General features: G+C 35.4%; 1 long non-coding RNA gene across 3 annotated transcripts in view; it reads left to right on the top strand.

Annotated features, from left to right (window-relative positions):
* The window catches only part of LOC103661751, a 583,685-nt gene extending 568,990 nt beyond the window's left edge, over positions 1–14,695 (top strand). Inside the window, exons 5-8 of one of the 3 annotated variants that reach the window (XR_568237.1) lie at positions 5,987–6,121; positions 6,212–6,322; positions 12,665–12,925; positions 14,569–14,695. This is a non-coding gene — a long non-coding RNA (uncharacterized LOC103661751). Of the gene's footprint in view, positions 1–5,986; positions 6,122–6,211; positions 6,323–12,664; positions 13,119–14,568 lie in introns of those variants that run through there. The other 2 variants (XR_568235.2, XR_568238.2) reach the window with 2 other exon arrangements.
* The last annotated feature ends 928 nt before the right edge of the window (positions 14,696–15,623 follow it).

The raw sequence follows: 15,623 nt of genomic DNA, 5'->3' as shown, positions 1-15,623 counted from the left end.
GACTTTTGTTTAGGCTGAAATGGTAGATAAACTTAGAAGGATAAGGAAGTTTCAGGGAAACTTTGAATATTGACAATTTGCATATTTTATCTAAACCTACATGTCAATCATAAGTCAATTTACTTTGAGTTATAAAAAAATACTTGGATCATTCTTTTTTATATCTATAAACCAAATATATGTACAACAACTAAAGTAATGGTGCAATAACTTTCTCACACTTACAATGCTATAAAACTATAGAGAATTTTGAATATCAGTGGGACACCAAGACATTAATTTTCCCTTGAAATCAGCCATTCTAATTGTTTTTTCCTTTTGATGACCTTTTGAACTCTTCTTGATGTCAGAATAACCATTTAGATAGACAGATTTGGTGTTTAATTCTCACAACTGTAACTTGTATTATTTTTATCAATGTCTACTATGATAAAGAAAAGAAAGGGGAGGAATCCATTGAGCTCATGTAGGAGAACTAACACAGAACCACTGATTCAGAAAGTCTGAGCTGGTGGTAGATAAAATAAACTGAAACAAAGAAAGACAGTCTTGGGCAGATGAGAGGGACTCAGTAAGACTGAGTGAAGGACGTGTGGAGGGTAGTTCACTGATTTTAGTTCACAGGGGTGAAATTTAAGAGCTAGCATTTACAAAGTTATTTTAAATTTGTGCACCATTTTAATTACTAATCAATTAATTCTATAATAAATGTATTTTGCTTGTCTATTACCTGCCAGAAACTTGATGGACAATGCATAGATTGTCTCAGACATCAAGAGGTATGTAATCAGTTTGGGATTTGTGGGTGAAGTAACTAACACAGAGGGAAATGTTAAATTCTCAGGTACTGATGCTAAGCACCATAGTGACTCCTATAAGGGAGTGATCGGTGCTGTCAGAGTAGACACCAACAGTCTCTGGAGAGAGTAAAACTTGATATAATGGACCTTAACCAGATATTTAAGATACAAAGGTGTAGAAGAAAAGGAGAGGGGTTCATGATAGGAGAAGATTGAACAAACAAATCAATGTAGGAATGGTCGGGATGTGTTCCACTGACAGAAGAAACCTGCCTCAATGCAAAAGGCAGACTGTGTCCGCTGGAGTCAGAAAATGCAGAGTGAAAATCAGTCAAAAGACTTTGGGCCAAATGTTGGAGACAAGAAAGAGTTGTGGTAGCATAAGGAAGACAGTGTTAGAAGGAGGTGAGTCTCGTTGTGGGGGGCAGACTAATTTGAAAGAGAGGATTGGATGGCAGGGAGACAATGAAGAGGATATTTATTGAATTCAGGTAAAGAGAAGATCTAGAGCATAGAGGAAGAAGAGAAATACAAAGATATTTTGGAGGAAACAAAGGGAAGAAATTAATAAGCCCAAAGGACAAAAAGTCCTATCAACATGAAGAGAACTCAGATGACTGTATGGTTGGATCAAAGCTGGAAAAGATGAAGATGAGATTTGATTACACAATACTAGAAGTAATTGCTGAACACATCAATGGAAAAAAACATTGGCTTAAAGTGACGATCTGTGGCCAGTGATAGAATTCGACATTTCACAGCCAACTCAACAAGACTTAGAGAGATGATGCCATAAAACTGGCTTTATTTGTTTGGTGTTTTTTATATTCAATTTTTTATATTCAATTTTAGATGACAAAGCACTGTTAAGGAGCAGTAAGCAAATAGCATATCTTTTTGAAATTAAAAAAGTCATTTCATATTACTATATTATTTTGGGATATGAACACAAGAAGGCACGGGGGTGTGAGGCAGTCGACAGGAAAGAAGGCACAGGGGAAAAATAATTCTCAAATGTCAAACTGATCTTTTTTATATATTTTAGAAGAGCTAGCATTTACATTGCTGAAGTTCTAGTACTTCGAAGACTCAAGTAGTCATCACAACAATCCTGAAACATAAATATTGCTATCTCTGTTTTTATAGATATGGAACCAGATGCAGAGAGTTTAAATGGCTTGTGCAAAGTCATCCACCAATTCCGTGTCAGAGCTGGGATTCAAACCCAAGTAGCTTGGAACCATTTTGTTGTCTTACTGCCTCCACTATTCTTTTTCCAGCATGATGATTGTTAACTGTGGAATTTTATAAAAGTTCTCACATATTAATGTTACCTTAGTTGTATCAGGACATAGACCATCCATGAGTCTGAATTAGAAAAGATTTGGATTATATCAAACACTCCAGAATATTTCTCTTCTCAATTCCATTCTTTTCATGCCACATATGGTTCTTCCAAAGACTCATTTATTCCTCAATGCTATATAACCTCAAACTATGTAAAAATTGGCACTCCCAAATGATCATAAAATAAAATATTATTTTGTAATCAGATCCTGTTCTAAATTAATTTTTTCAAGGAAACTACAGATTTATGTTTGTCACCTCATGTTATAAGTGTAGATAAAGTAGACAATAATACCAAATTCTAATTGAACAAAAACAACAAACCAAAGCCCTACAGTAGAATCTTGAATAGAATCAATTGCTGGTGTTTGTTTCCAGATTGGTTTTCAGCAAAAGGTTTAGTCTTTTTGCATATTTGTTTTGAAAATTTCCCGCATGACCACATTTTATTCCATTTATTTCTGATGTTAGCACTATTTATTGAAGAGGAAATAAAGTCTAAGAAAATGGTTTCAACCCATTGTTTTAGAAGTTCCTTAATCAGAGAGGGCTGTTTTGTCTCAGAACAACTACAGTGCACTGTTTGTAATTATGGAGGCATCTTGGAATTACAAGCACCAAGAAAGAATGCTCTGTGATCTGGCCGTGATTGAGAAAGATAGAATGCTTTGATGAAAATTCAGTACCCTTAGAAACTAGAAATATTCTGAGTTTTGAACTAATTGTAACCATTTAGAGGTGTAGGGGAGTAGCTTAATCTTAAAATGGCATTCTTTCTGAAAAGAACAGATTCAAGTATTTTTATAAAGCAGTCTTTTGTAACATCAGATAACTCCTGCAAATACCATTTTGATAAGTAAAGTGTAAATTAATCAGATCATATAGATTAAATTTCCTTTGAAATGCTCAAGGGTTTAAATAACTAGAGGTTTGTGATTGGTCCAAATCATTTGGGGGTTTATTGATTCCAAAGTATTCAAAAGTCAAATTGAGCTTGTCAGGCCACTGGAATGTGGCTATTGGTCTATTGATGATATTTGATGTAAAATCTCAAGAAAATATTGCTATTTTTTTACTATAACATTTTTTTGCAATCAGTTTATAATTTTGCAATCAGTTGCAATGATGATATAAGACAAAGTCAAAAAAAATTCCCTGCTGATATTTTTGTCAAAATCTTGTGCTAATTTTATCTGGTTATCAACATAACTGATTTCCTTTTGCATGTATTGCTTAACTCTACGTCTCAATTAGAATTAACTTGCTTTTCCAGAATTTGGTTAGAGTCAAGGGTGATGAGGTCTACTGGGAAGTGTGCAGGTGGAGAACCAGGAAATTATACCCTTGAGAAGCTCTGGGGTTTTTAATCATTGAGATCTGACCCATAATGACTGATGAAAACATTCTGTTCCTCACTAGTGACTTGCAGATGGTGAAACTAGTTCAGACTCATTTTACTTCTTTCTTCCTTAAATTGGCAAACATGTGTATGTATGTATGTATGTATGTATGTATGTGTATATGAATATAGGATTTAAATAGATAGCCAAAACTCTTATTTTTGTTTTTTATGATACCTAGCATTGGACTAAGATGCTAGATGTGATTTTATATGCAAAAATTTTCCTATAAAAGCCTTTCACCGTGCAGATCAAATCAAAAGCTATGCTCTTTCTAACTACTTCCCCAAAGGGCATGCACACATGCACTTGCATGTGCCCGTGCACACGCGCACACGCACACACACACACATGTGCATATTCCCAATACTTTTGGCAATGTACGTTAATATAAGCTTGGTGACCGATACAACTAGCTTTCTGTCACATAGTTAATATACACGTAATATACATTTGCAGTGTATATGCCTGTATATATGCGTATATATATACATATATGACTGAGAAAGGATGATATCAGACAAAAAGTAAAACACATAATTATGAATCATAAATGACATTTTGTCTGTTATCTTATTATGATTTGTAAGGTGCTTTGTGTGTATAGCTGATGATAGAGAAGATGCAGACCTGGCAAGCTGAGACAAGGCAGAGATAGCCTTCCTATATTTCCCCCACACTATGTAATCTATGTTTACATAATTCATTTTCATTTGAGAGAGGCAGTGACTCCCTTTTTTTCTCATTGGTTTAAAAAATTCTTAAGGTCTTCTTAATTAACAGGAAAATTAGCTCAATTGAATTTAAAAAATTGTGTTATTATGTTTAACAGTGAGATGACTGTAATATTGCTTTAAATATAGATTGTAGTTATAACATTTTTATTTTCCCTTCATTACAAAATAATGTATCATTTTGCTTTATTACAAAATAATGAACCAGAATGTTAATTCTTTATATTAATAAATATGTTATTATTTGGTTTATCTTCTGGAGTAAAGAATCTCTTTGTGAAAGAAAACACAAGGGGTTCTTTTGGGTCATTTGTAGAAAACATTTGGTCATTTGTAGAAAAACCTTATTATTTCTCTAAAAACATTTGGTAGAGGTTGTTTATAATCAAGTTAGCATGATTACTAAGAAATAGTTACATTGTTCTGTTTTGTTAAGATAGCATAAGTAGATTGATGGTTATGATTGGTTATATAAGTTATTGCATAACTTATATGTGACATTAATATTTTACTTAAAAATTTTAATGTATGCTGTATACAAAATTCATACAAGTATAAGTTATTCAAATTAAGGTTATTTTCTCTAATATGGCAATTCATATTATGTAAGTAATTTAAGTAATTCTGTTCATATGTATTTTATATGACAGGTGGAGTGTCTCCTTATTTCCCATTTGTATTCTTACACTGTTGGTTAATCGTACACACCTAGAGCCTGTTGATCAGCCAGAAAAAATGATCTTGACACTTAACAGTCTGAGCGTCCTTTGGATGGCTCTGAATCGTCTCTAACAACATTGTGCGTGAACCAGACCCAGGTGTATGATCCCAAGATACATTTCCAATCTAACATATAATACACATGTTTAGATGGCTGTTATAACAAAGGTTTCATTATTTTCTTGGCCTTATTCAGTTTTTTTTTTTCCTTCAGTGTAACCCCTAATCTCATAAAATAAATGTCTGCAATTGAATTTCTTGTCTTTGCCATTTAACTACATGGAAGGTTTTTGCCAATGTGTGCAAATTTCCCACAAAGTATTTTGTAGAGAAGAAAATCTCTGATTTGCTCTCTTGTATTTTTAATGAAGAAAGTCAGATCTGTCATGTTTAACCAAAGAAGTAATTATAGTAAGTAGTTTTAAACACCTGTAGTGTTTGAAACTTGAAGGGACTGGTAATTTCTGGGCCCCAAATCATAGGGTGATATATATGGTTAAAGAAATATATATTGTTACGGGAATGTATCATTTAGGCAGAGATGTTTTAGAATCACAATGCACTTTGAAATTGCTGATGCTTCTCTTTTTGAATAGCAGCTAGCTCGGAGCATGAAAGGACCTCAGTGATAACCAGATCTCTAGGGTATGGGTAGAAGAGATACAGAATCATAAAATCCGGTCAGTTTTCTGGGATCTCTCATAATACCGAAACATCTTCACTTCTCAAACAATCTGGAGTGCTTTAACTTCATGTCCTGGGTCTTTCCATGTCACCGCAGACCACCATGAATGCCAGCAACCCAGCATCCATGGCCAATTGCTTTGTTTAGAGTCCCATCTGGTTATAAAACCTTTCTTATTCTTTGGAGATAGACCAGAACCATGGGTCCAATTTATATGGGTGAGGTGGCACAAGTGCCTCTTCAGTAGCATGGTCTCCACAAGCTGCAACTGATTAATTTTGTGGTTTATTTGCTTTGCAGCGACCTTGTAACAGCAGCACGTGCCCTCATGACCACATGGTCTGATTGCCATCACGGCCTCCCAACAGGACACCCAGCGGGGCCTCTCCATTGCTTGCAGCTTGTGTGGAATGCAGTAGCAACCCTCTCAGTGGCGTGAGTAACCAAGATCAGATTTCGTGTCTCTCCTCCCCAGTTTGGTTTGGGCTGCCTGTGTGGTGGGTTGACTCTCAGTTGGTTCTGCAGATTTTTAATGAGGAGCAAACATTGTTTTGGAGTGGCACAGCTGAGAAGCAGGGGACTGATGGAAGATGTTGTTTTTGGCAGAAATGGTGGCAGGATCAGGCATAACAGCTGGTAAGAGTGCACTTACTGTGGGAGAAAAAACAAAGAGTATCTCCTAACTGCAAAACTCATAATTGTGTTTGTGAGCCCTCAGTCAACAGCTCTGATTTCAAAGTCATATGTCTTGCAAATTACTGAATTTGTAATTATTGCTCCTAAGGATCTAAAAGATTCCCGTTGCTGTAAACTATGATATTAGCAGCTCCTCAGCATCTCTCCTGGATTTTTGTTTTGTGTCATGTTATCATTAAGGTAAACTGTTTAGGTATCTACCTCTCTGTTCTTCTTCCATCAATAATGGGTATTTGTTATAGACTTACTATTTGCCCTTCAGATGATAGAAAATTTAATTAAACACAGCCCCTACCCTTCAACACTTCATACTCTTGCAAGTGAGGAAACACGTCTGTAAATAACTATGCAAAATGAGATGGCATATAAAGCATTATGGAAGCTGAGATGAGCAAGGGGATTTTTTTCTACTAGAAGGATTGGGAAAAGCTTTAATACAGATAGTATCTGAGTTTAGCCTTGAATGATGGGTAGAAGTTAGAAACTCAGACACAGGGAAGAGACATCTCAACTAGGGGAAATGGCTGAGCAAAGGCAAGGGGACTATACCAGAAGTACATAGCTCTTTGCTTTTGCTAGAATCTCTAAAGATTTACTAGAATCTCATTGAGAGATAAGATTGAAAAGGTAGATTGCAGATATGTATTAGTGGGCCTTAAAAGCTAGTTGAAAACAAAAACAAAAACAACATATGTGTGAGAAGTTGTGAAAAAAGTTTAAACAGATGTAGGTAGCTCAATCTTTTAGAAAACTGTGGACTATTAATTAATTGCTGATTAATCTTAGTAAACATACTGCTTATACGGAATATATTTTTTGTTTGCCTTTACAAATCTGGGCATATGATATAATAAAACTGTATTTTAGTTTCAGTCACTACTAAAAAGGAATTTAAGATAACATGGAGAGAAATGATAATGAAATTTATACTTTTCCTGTATTTATACAAAACTTTTGCTAAGGAAGTGAATACTACAAAGGAAGACCTGGTGAGTCATACACCTCATGAGGAAATAAGAACATGTGTTCTAACAGAATTTCTACGCTCAATAAGGAACTACAGTTCCTTTGTTTGTAAGACGATGTCTTGCATATGTGTTTGGGCACATAAATCCTTCCAAATTTGTTTGCATCTAAGATTTTAGAGAAATGCTTTGTAAGAAAGATATTATCTGTAAGCGTTTTAAGGATTTTAGAAACACCAATTATTCATATATTCAGAATCCTGTCATTTAGAAACCATTTTTATCCCTTCATCTATCAAAGCCTATGGGCATCAGCTAGATAGTATTTTATTAGTTCTCATCCAGTTAACAGTTCTTCGGAGTAAATCACTGCGTTTGCCTGAGAAATTGACTGCAACGCACAACTGCCGTTATTCATACTGAAACGCTCCTCACTAGTCCATCTTAGTACCATTTCGTGGGTTTCCCGTCAAGTGAAGGTAAATTTTACTAATGTCTAAAATACCCAGAGAGTTAAGGAAATGTCATAAAATCACCCAGTGCTTTTTAGGGAGGCAGGACTTTAGTTGTATTTTTATTAGGAAAAGGAATGGGTCATGAAACACCACGACACATGTCCTAGCATTCTCCACGGGAACTCATTTGTTCAACTGTGATTCAGAGGGGAGAATACTATCTGGTAAAAGCTATATTTTCTTTAGAGACTCCCTTTGCCGGAGTGCACTAGGTTCCTTCCTGCCCAACTTGTAAAATTAATGAAATGCCTTTCAGAACCGGGTTGCCGAATATCTTTTCCACTTGATAATTTCTACTTGGTTGATGAATACATGATGCACATTCTTAAAAATACCTTTTTGTGCCAATATTAGAGTACTGTAAAGTGGAAAGAAGGATATTTAGCTACTTATGTGCAAAAAGCCTGTGAACTACTATGGTTTTTACAGTGACTGACGTATACAAGGAAAAAATATAGGATATAAATCTACCTTGCTATTCTTATTTTCTGTTGTCTAGGTCAGCCTTAAAACATTTCCATTGGCAGATATGAAATTCAATGACAACATCATTAACTTTCTTAATTTAAAAAGCTTTAAAAATATTTTTGATATTTTTTATTTAACATGGGCACTCACTATTCATTTGATACAACCATTCTTTATTTTTTTTCTAAATTACCCAATTAAGAATTACTGCTCTAATCCAAAAGACTTTGTATTTCGGGATGATTCCACATGTTCACATTAAGTTGAATTTCCACTCTAATTTACAAAATTGTGAATTTTTGTATTTTTTCTGTGCAGCAGTTCTCAACTAGGGGAAATTTTGCTGCCCCCCTCCACCGTCACATGTGGCAATGTTTGGAGACATTGTTTGTCACAGGTTGGGGAGTGGCAGCTAGTGAGCAGAGACTAGGGATACTGCTAAACATACTCAATCCCTGAAAATTCTTCAACAGTTATCTGGTGCAGAATGTCAATAGTGCCAGGATCGAGAAAGCTTGGAGTAGAGCTGAAATAACCGGAATATCCATACCTATAGTGAGCTTTTATTTCTGAAATGAGATGGAAAGACCCTTGGTCCCCCTCCACTGTTGAACTCCTGATCAGGAATATAAAATCTGTATCAACTAGGAGAGGAGGAAAGAAATTATAAAGATAAAACAAGTAAGTAAAACAAATTAATTAAAGCTAATGTACAATGAAAAGGATGCAAAAAAGCAAATGTAGATGCTAAAAAAATATAATATTGACAAACCTCTGGTAAGAGTGATCAAGACATAAATGACGAATGTATAAATAAATGATTCTAGGGAAGGAAAAGAGGACATGACCACAGCTGTGGATGCAGAGAGTAAAAGCCAATGTAGTTTATACACTTACAAATCCAAATTTCATAGCCAGATTGGGTATGTTTATTTATTTTTATTTTTATTTTTTTTAAGATTTTATTTATTTATTTGACAGAGATGGAGACAGCCAGCGAGAGAGGGAACACAAGCAGGGGGAGTGGGAGAGGAAGAAGCAGGCTCATAGCGGAGGAGCCTGATGTGGGGCTCGATCCCATAACGCCAGGATCACGCCCTGAGCCAAAGGCAGACGCTTAACCGCTGTGCCACCCAGGCGCCCCTAATTTTTAAAAAAGATTTTATTTATTTATTCCAGAGAGAGAGAGAGAGAGAGAAGGAGCACAAGTGGCGGGGGGGTAGGCAGAGGGAGAGGGAGAAGCAGACTCTCTCCTGAGCAGGGATCCTGACACAGCTATCAATCCCAGGACCCTGAGATCAGGACCTGAGCTGAAGGCAGATGTTTAACCAACTGAGCCACGCAGGTGCCCCTGGATTGGGTATGTTTATATCCAAGCTCCACAACTTATTTGTGTATGATCACAGTCAAGTTAATTAATTGTTTTTGCTTCAATTTCACCATCAGTAAAAAAGGGCAAAATAATAGAATCTATCTCAATGAGTGGCACCTGGATTAAATACGAAATATATGGTAAGCAGAATAACACAACATAGAGTAAATGATGCATAAATATTGTATGATTTTATTATATATAATCTGAGATGATGATGATGATTGGAATTGCATTGTGCAGATAAAATGTGAAACAAAATCATTAAACTCCTAGAAAAAATACATTTTATCAAAACTCACTTAAGAAGAAATAGAAAACCTGCATAATGCAACAACCATTAAAGAAAATCAATAGTAAAAACTTCCCATAAAGAACACACAAGTTCAGATGATTTCACCAATAAAATCTACTGATAATCAGTAATCAAATTAACCTGTTCTCACACAAAATATACCAGATTACAGAAATCATGGAAAAACCCCTTAATCTTTTAATGAATTTAGTCTAACCTTGATACTGCAAACTGATATACGTAGCACAAATAAAGAAAATTACCCAAATAAAAATTCAGAGTCAAGCATTATGTAAGAATCATATTTTATGACCAAGGTGGAATTACTCCAGGTATACAAGTATGGTTTAACAATAGAAAAATTTCCTAACATAATGTTCCATAACAACAGTTTAAAATGGGAAAAATCTCATTTTCTCAATGATCAGTTGTTGGACAAAATTGAACATCTATGATTAAAAACAGAAACTTAGCAAACAACACAAGGAAATGTCCTTATCCTCATAGATAGGACCTGCAAAAGCAAATCTGTAACAAGCAGAAAGATGAATTGGAAGGGCAATGAGACAAGAATGACAGCTATTGGCCCTTTGATTCAGCATTTTAATAAAAGTCTAAGTTTAGGAAAGCATGAAAAAATTAAAGGTTTAAAAATTGTATAGGTAAAAACAAAACTATCTATATTAAAAAAATCAAAGAATATCAATTAAAAAACTATATACAAAACAATACATAGAAAGTTATTTTAATGCATAAACCAACAAGGGTTATAAAATATTAAAATACTGTTGAAAATAGCACCAAAAAGAATAGAAAACTTAAGAAAAAAACTAGTAAAAATATGGAAGCCGGTGCATCTGGGTGGCTCAGTTAAGTGTCTGACTTTGGCTCAGGTCATGATCCCGGGGTCCTGGGATTGAGCCCCACATCCGGCTCCTTGCTCAGAAGGGATTCTGCTTCTCCCTCTCCCTCTGTCACTCCCCCTGCTTGTGCTCTCTCGCTTTCTCTCTATCAAATAAATAAATAAATAAAATCTTTTAAAAAATATGGAAGCCTTTTGGAGAGAGTCATAAAGCTTATTGAAAGTTATGATATTTAGGGGCACCTGGGTGGTTCAGTCAGTTAAGCGCCTGCCTTCAGCTCAGGTCGTGATCTCATGGTCCTGGGATGGAGCCCCATGTTGCTGGGCGGTCCTGTTTCTCCCTCTTCCCCTACCCCTGTTTGCGCTCTCTCTCTCGTTCACTCACTCTTTCTCTCTCACATATATAAATAAAATTTTTCAAAAAAAAGAAAGTTATGATATCTAAATGAGAAGAGATTCCATGTTCTTAAACTATAAGTCTCAATATTGCAGTTATGACATCTTTCCAAAATTACAGCATCAATTCAATAAGCATAACCACCTCAGAAAGGTTGTTTAGTCATTTGTATGTATATTTATAGAATCTGGCACGCTGAGTCCTTCATTTACATGGAAAAATAAAGGAACAAAAATGGTAAGATACTGCTAGAAAACAAGGTTGGGTGGGATGGGGACTGCCTTACCAAATATCAAAAATTATTATAAATCTCCAGTAACTAAGAAATATGGTTCCTGGAAAGACAAATATATGAAAAGAACTAAATAGAAAACCTACCATATGAAAACTTATGACATGATAAATATAAGGATTGGCTAAGTAGAATATTAGAGAAAGGAAGACATTTCAGTAAATGGTGCTGGAACAATTGATTAGCCATATTTAGCCTTTATTTTTATGAAAAAAAAAAGGACTCTATTCACACATAGATCAATGACAGATGAAGGACTAAGCCATAAAACTTACAAAACAACATAGGAAAATATTTCTGTGATCTTGAGAATAGAGAAGGACTTTTTAAACAAGACAGAAAAAAGTAATAAACCATAAAAATTGACAAATTCAACTTTATGAAATTTAGGAACTTCTCTTCAGTAAAAGATACATGGGAGAGGTGGTAGTGGTCAGAGGAGGGGGCTAACCTACAAATCACAAATTGAGAGAATATATTTGCAAAACTCAAATCCAATAAGGTTTAGTATCTTGGGAACTTAAAGAATGGTGTAGATCAGTTAGAAGAGCAAACATAAACAATTAGAAAAAGAGGCAAAATAAATGATTGAGAGTTTTACAGGAAAGAAAATATGAGCAGCTCATGAACAGTTGAGCACATGCTCAACTTCATTTGGTGTTAGGACACTGTGAGGATGAAGAGGAGAAAGGAGTTGCCTGGGGGTTGATCTTTTGTTTCTTTGTTTATCACAAATTCTGCCTCAGAAGAAATCAACCCAGGCAGGTATGAACTTGAGACTGAAGGTCCTTGAGTCTTTCAGGAGAAATGAAAAATTCAGGAAGAATGAAGGAAAGCAACCCTGAGTAATTGAAATAGCAAAAAGGGGAAACAAGTATTTATATGGCCACCAGACCCCCCCATCTGAGTACCAGTTACAGATTGATTACAAATAAAAGCTGAACTTTGTAACATGGGGAGTTATAAAATTATTATATCTATGGTTTTCTTATTAATACTTGCAGTCTTTTAAAAATTACACTCTGTGTATTCTCCTAAATCTTGATCTTCTTTTAGCTGACCTGTTTTAGTCTCTTACTCAACCAATGTTTATTGATACCCTAATATGTATTCTAGGATAAAGGAAACATGGTCAAATAAGACTACTTCCCCCATCCTCATGGAGCTTATACCATAGCTGGGAAGACAAAGAATTACACCAATGATGATGGTGGAGTCTTGTGATGGGCGAAAGGATAAAGCTACTTGAGGTTTCTCTATGGGTACAGCCTCCTAAACTGAACTGAGGAGTTAAGAAAAACTGAGCTTGTAGAGCCTGTGCTCGATGAGATTTAAAGTTTGAACAGACCAATGAATTGGTTACAAGTGGCAAAATAGGTAAGATACTGCTGGAAAACAAGGTTTCTCTGATTAAGTAAGAAATGGACCATGTTGGCTTGTGTGAATGACAAATCCAAGGGTAAAACTCACTATCAACTAGATAATATATCAAGAATCTGTCCTTTCCCATACATTTGTCTTTTTCCCCTTAGTTTACTCCTCCTTCACTTCCTCACCTCCCTCCCGAGCCCCTCCCTTCCTTCCTTCCTTCCTCCCTCCCTCCCTCCCTCCCTTCCTTCCTCCCTCCCTCCCTCCCTCCCTCCCTCCCTCCCTTCCTTCCTTCCTTCCTTCCTTCCTTCCTTCCTTCCTTCCTTCCTTCTTTCTTTCCTTTCTTCCTTTCTCATTGGCTTAATTTTCAGGCAAGTTTTCTCCTGTGGAACAAGATGAACGCCAGCAGCCCAGCCTTCCATTCTAGCTGATTACCAACCTCAGAGGCAAAACTGTTTTCTTCCAATCCATAGAGCAAAGTCCCTCGGTTTGATGCTTGTTGGTATGAATTCAATGAATACCCATTTCTCATCCATTCATCAGAGGGAAGGAATATAAAGCTTGGAGCACATGCTGTCATTTAGCATTTGAGTGGGATGTATGTGGAGGCCTAGATTAGCCACATCTGAGCCACATGGATGAAAAGAGAAGGCATTATTTCCCAAAGAAAATTAAAGTTTGTTTTTAGAGAGGAAGGGATGCTGGGCAGGAAAACATAAATAAGACAGATTACTGTGAAGGAAGATAGGAAGAACATTCTAGACAAAGAAATCAGCTTATGAAAATCATGGAAATGCATTGAACTTGCATAGTTTGGGGGGAACAATACTTGTCAAAAATGTTTGCAGCAAAGATTATGAGTTAGTGGCAGAGGTTAGGAGGACTGTTTGGTAGAAGCAACTGAAAAATTTGCTAATTGTGAACATTTTCTCCTTTCTCAGTACCTAGACTGGAGTACTGATTGAGAACTCCCTACCGTTATAACACTGTATGCAACCTAATTTCTAGCTCAAGGAAGCAATTTAAAAGCTACTTTAATTTTGCTACTCTTCAGAAATGTCCAGATGGGCACTACTTTTTCTCATTTGTACTGTAAATTGTGAGAGTAGAGTTACCTTCCCCACTATGGATTTCAATGTAGTAAAAGTCATAAATAAAAGTATTTTAGTTATATAAAAATTATCTGCACATTTTTTTCTTCTCTGTTTGGCTTTTAGAAAAACATGATATGTTACTGCCTGCATCTGTTATTTGTAAACATAGTATACCACATACCTATTTACAGACTAATGCCTTCATTATCTTCAGTTCCTTCCTTAGTATTTTTCTGGTTTGGTTTTTGTTTGCCTTGTAATTCACTCATGTCTGTACATTTGTCTTGGATAGTGAACTTTAAGAGGACAAGATAAATGACTTTTTCAAAATGTTTTTGTGTGTCTTTTGCAGAAACTAGTAATTTCCTTGGCCATAATCTGTTCTCAATAAATTTTGTTTGGGTTGGTTTAAATGGAATTATATCTTTCAAAAATTTTATGAAGTAAATCATCATTATCATGTAACATTATTCAAACTACCACATTATAGTAATGATTGCATCTTTGTCTTCTCTTTATCTGTATATAATTGTCTACTTATTTTTAAAATACTGCAAGAAAGCTTGAGATCACACAATATTGGACTGAAAAGAACCATCACTGACAGAAATGACAATAGATTGGATGATGCAAAGAAATGGAAAGACACTCCATGCTCATGTATTAGAAGAACAAATATTGTTAAAATGTCCATACTACTCGAAGCAATCTCGATCAAAATACCAACAGCATTTTTCACAGAATTAAAACAAACTATCCTAAAATTTGTATGGAATCACAAAAGACCCTGGATAGCCAACGTTATCTTGAAAAAGAAAAACAAAACTGGAGACATCACAATTCCAGATTTCAGGTTATATTACAAAGCTGTAGTAATCAAAACAGTACGATAAACTTGCACAAATACAGATACATACATCAACGGAACATAATAGAAAGTCCAGAAATAAACCCATGGTCATGTGGTCAATTAATCTTTGGTAAAGGAGGCAAAAATAAGCAATGGGGAAAAGACAGTCTCTTTAACCAATGGTGTTCGCAAACTGAAACACTTTCTTACACTGTACACAAAAATAAACTCAAAATGGATTAAGAACCTAAATGTGAGACCTGACAACATCAAAATCCTAGAAGGGAGCACAGGTAGTAATTTCTCTGACATCAGCCATAGCAAAGTCTTTCTAGATATGTCTCTTGAGGCAAGGGAAAAGAAGGCAAAAGTAAACTACTGGGATTATATCAAAATAAAAAGCTCCTGCACAGCAACGGAGACAACCAACAAAACTATAAGACGACCTATGGACTAGGAGAGATATTTACAAATGACATATCCGGTAAGGGGCTAGTAAACATAAAGAACTTATGCAAGTCAACACCAAAAAATAAGTAATCAAATTTTAAAAATGGTCAGAAAACGTGAACAGACATTTCTCCAAAGAAGACATTCAGATAGCCAATAGAAACGTGAAAGGATGCTCAACATCACTCATCATCATGGAAAAGCAAATCAAAACTAAAATGAGATATTACCTCATGCTTGTCCGAATGACTAAAATAAATTTAAAAAAAACAACAGAAGAAATAATAGTATTGATGAGGATATGGAGAAATAG

The sequence above is a fragment of the Ursus maritimus genome, unplaced genomic scaffold (assembly GCF_017311325.1).
Source record: "Ursus maritimus isolate PB19 unplaced genomic scaffold, ASM1731132v1 scaffold_11, whole genome shotgun sequence".
In the NCBI taxonomy this organism is placed as follows: Eukaryota; Metazoa; Chordata; class Mammalia; order Carnivora; family Ursidae; genus Ursus; species Ursus maritimus.
Note: the sequence above shows the minus strand (reverse complement) of the source record. Positions and strands in the feature narration are given on the sequence as shown.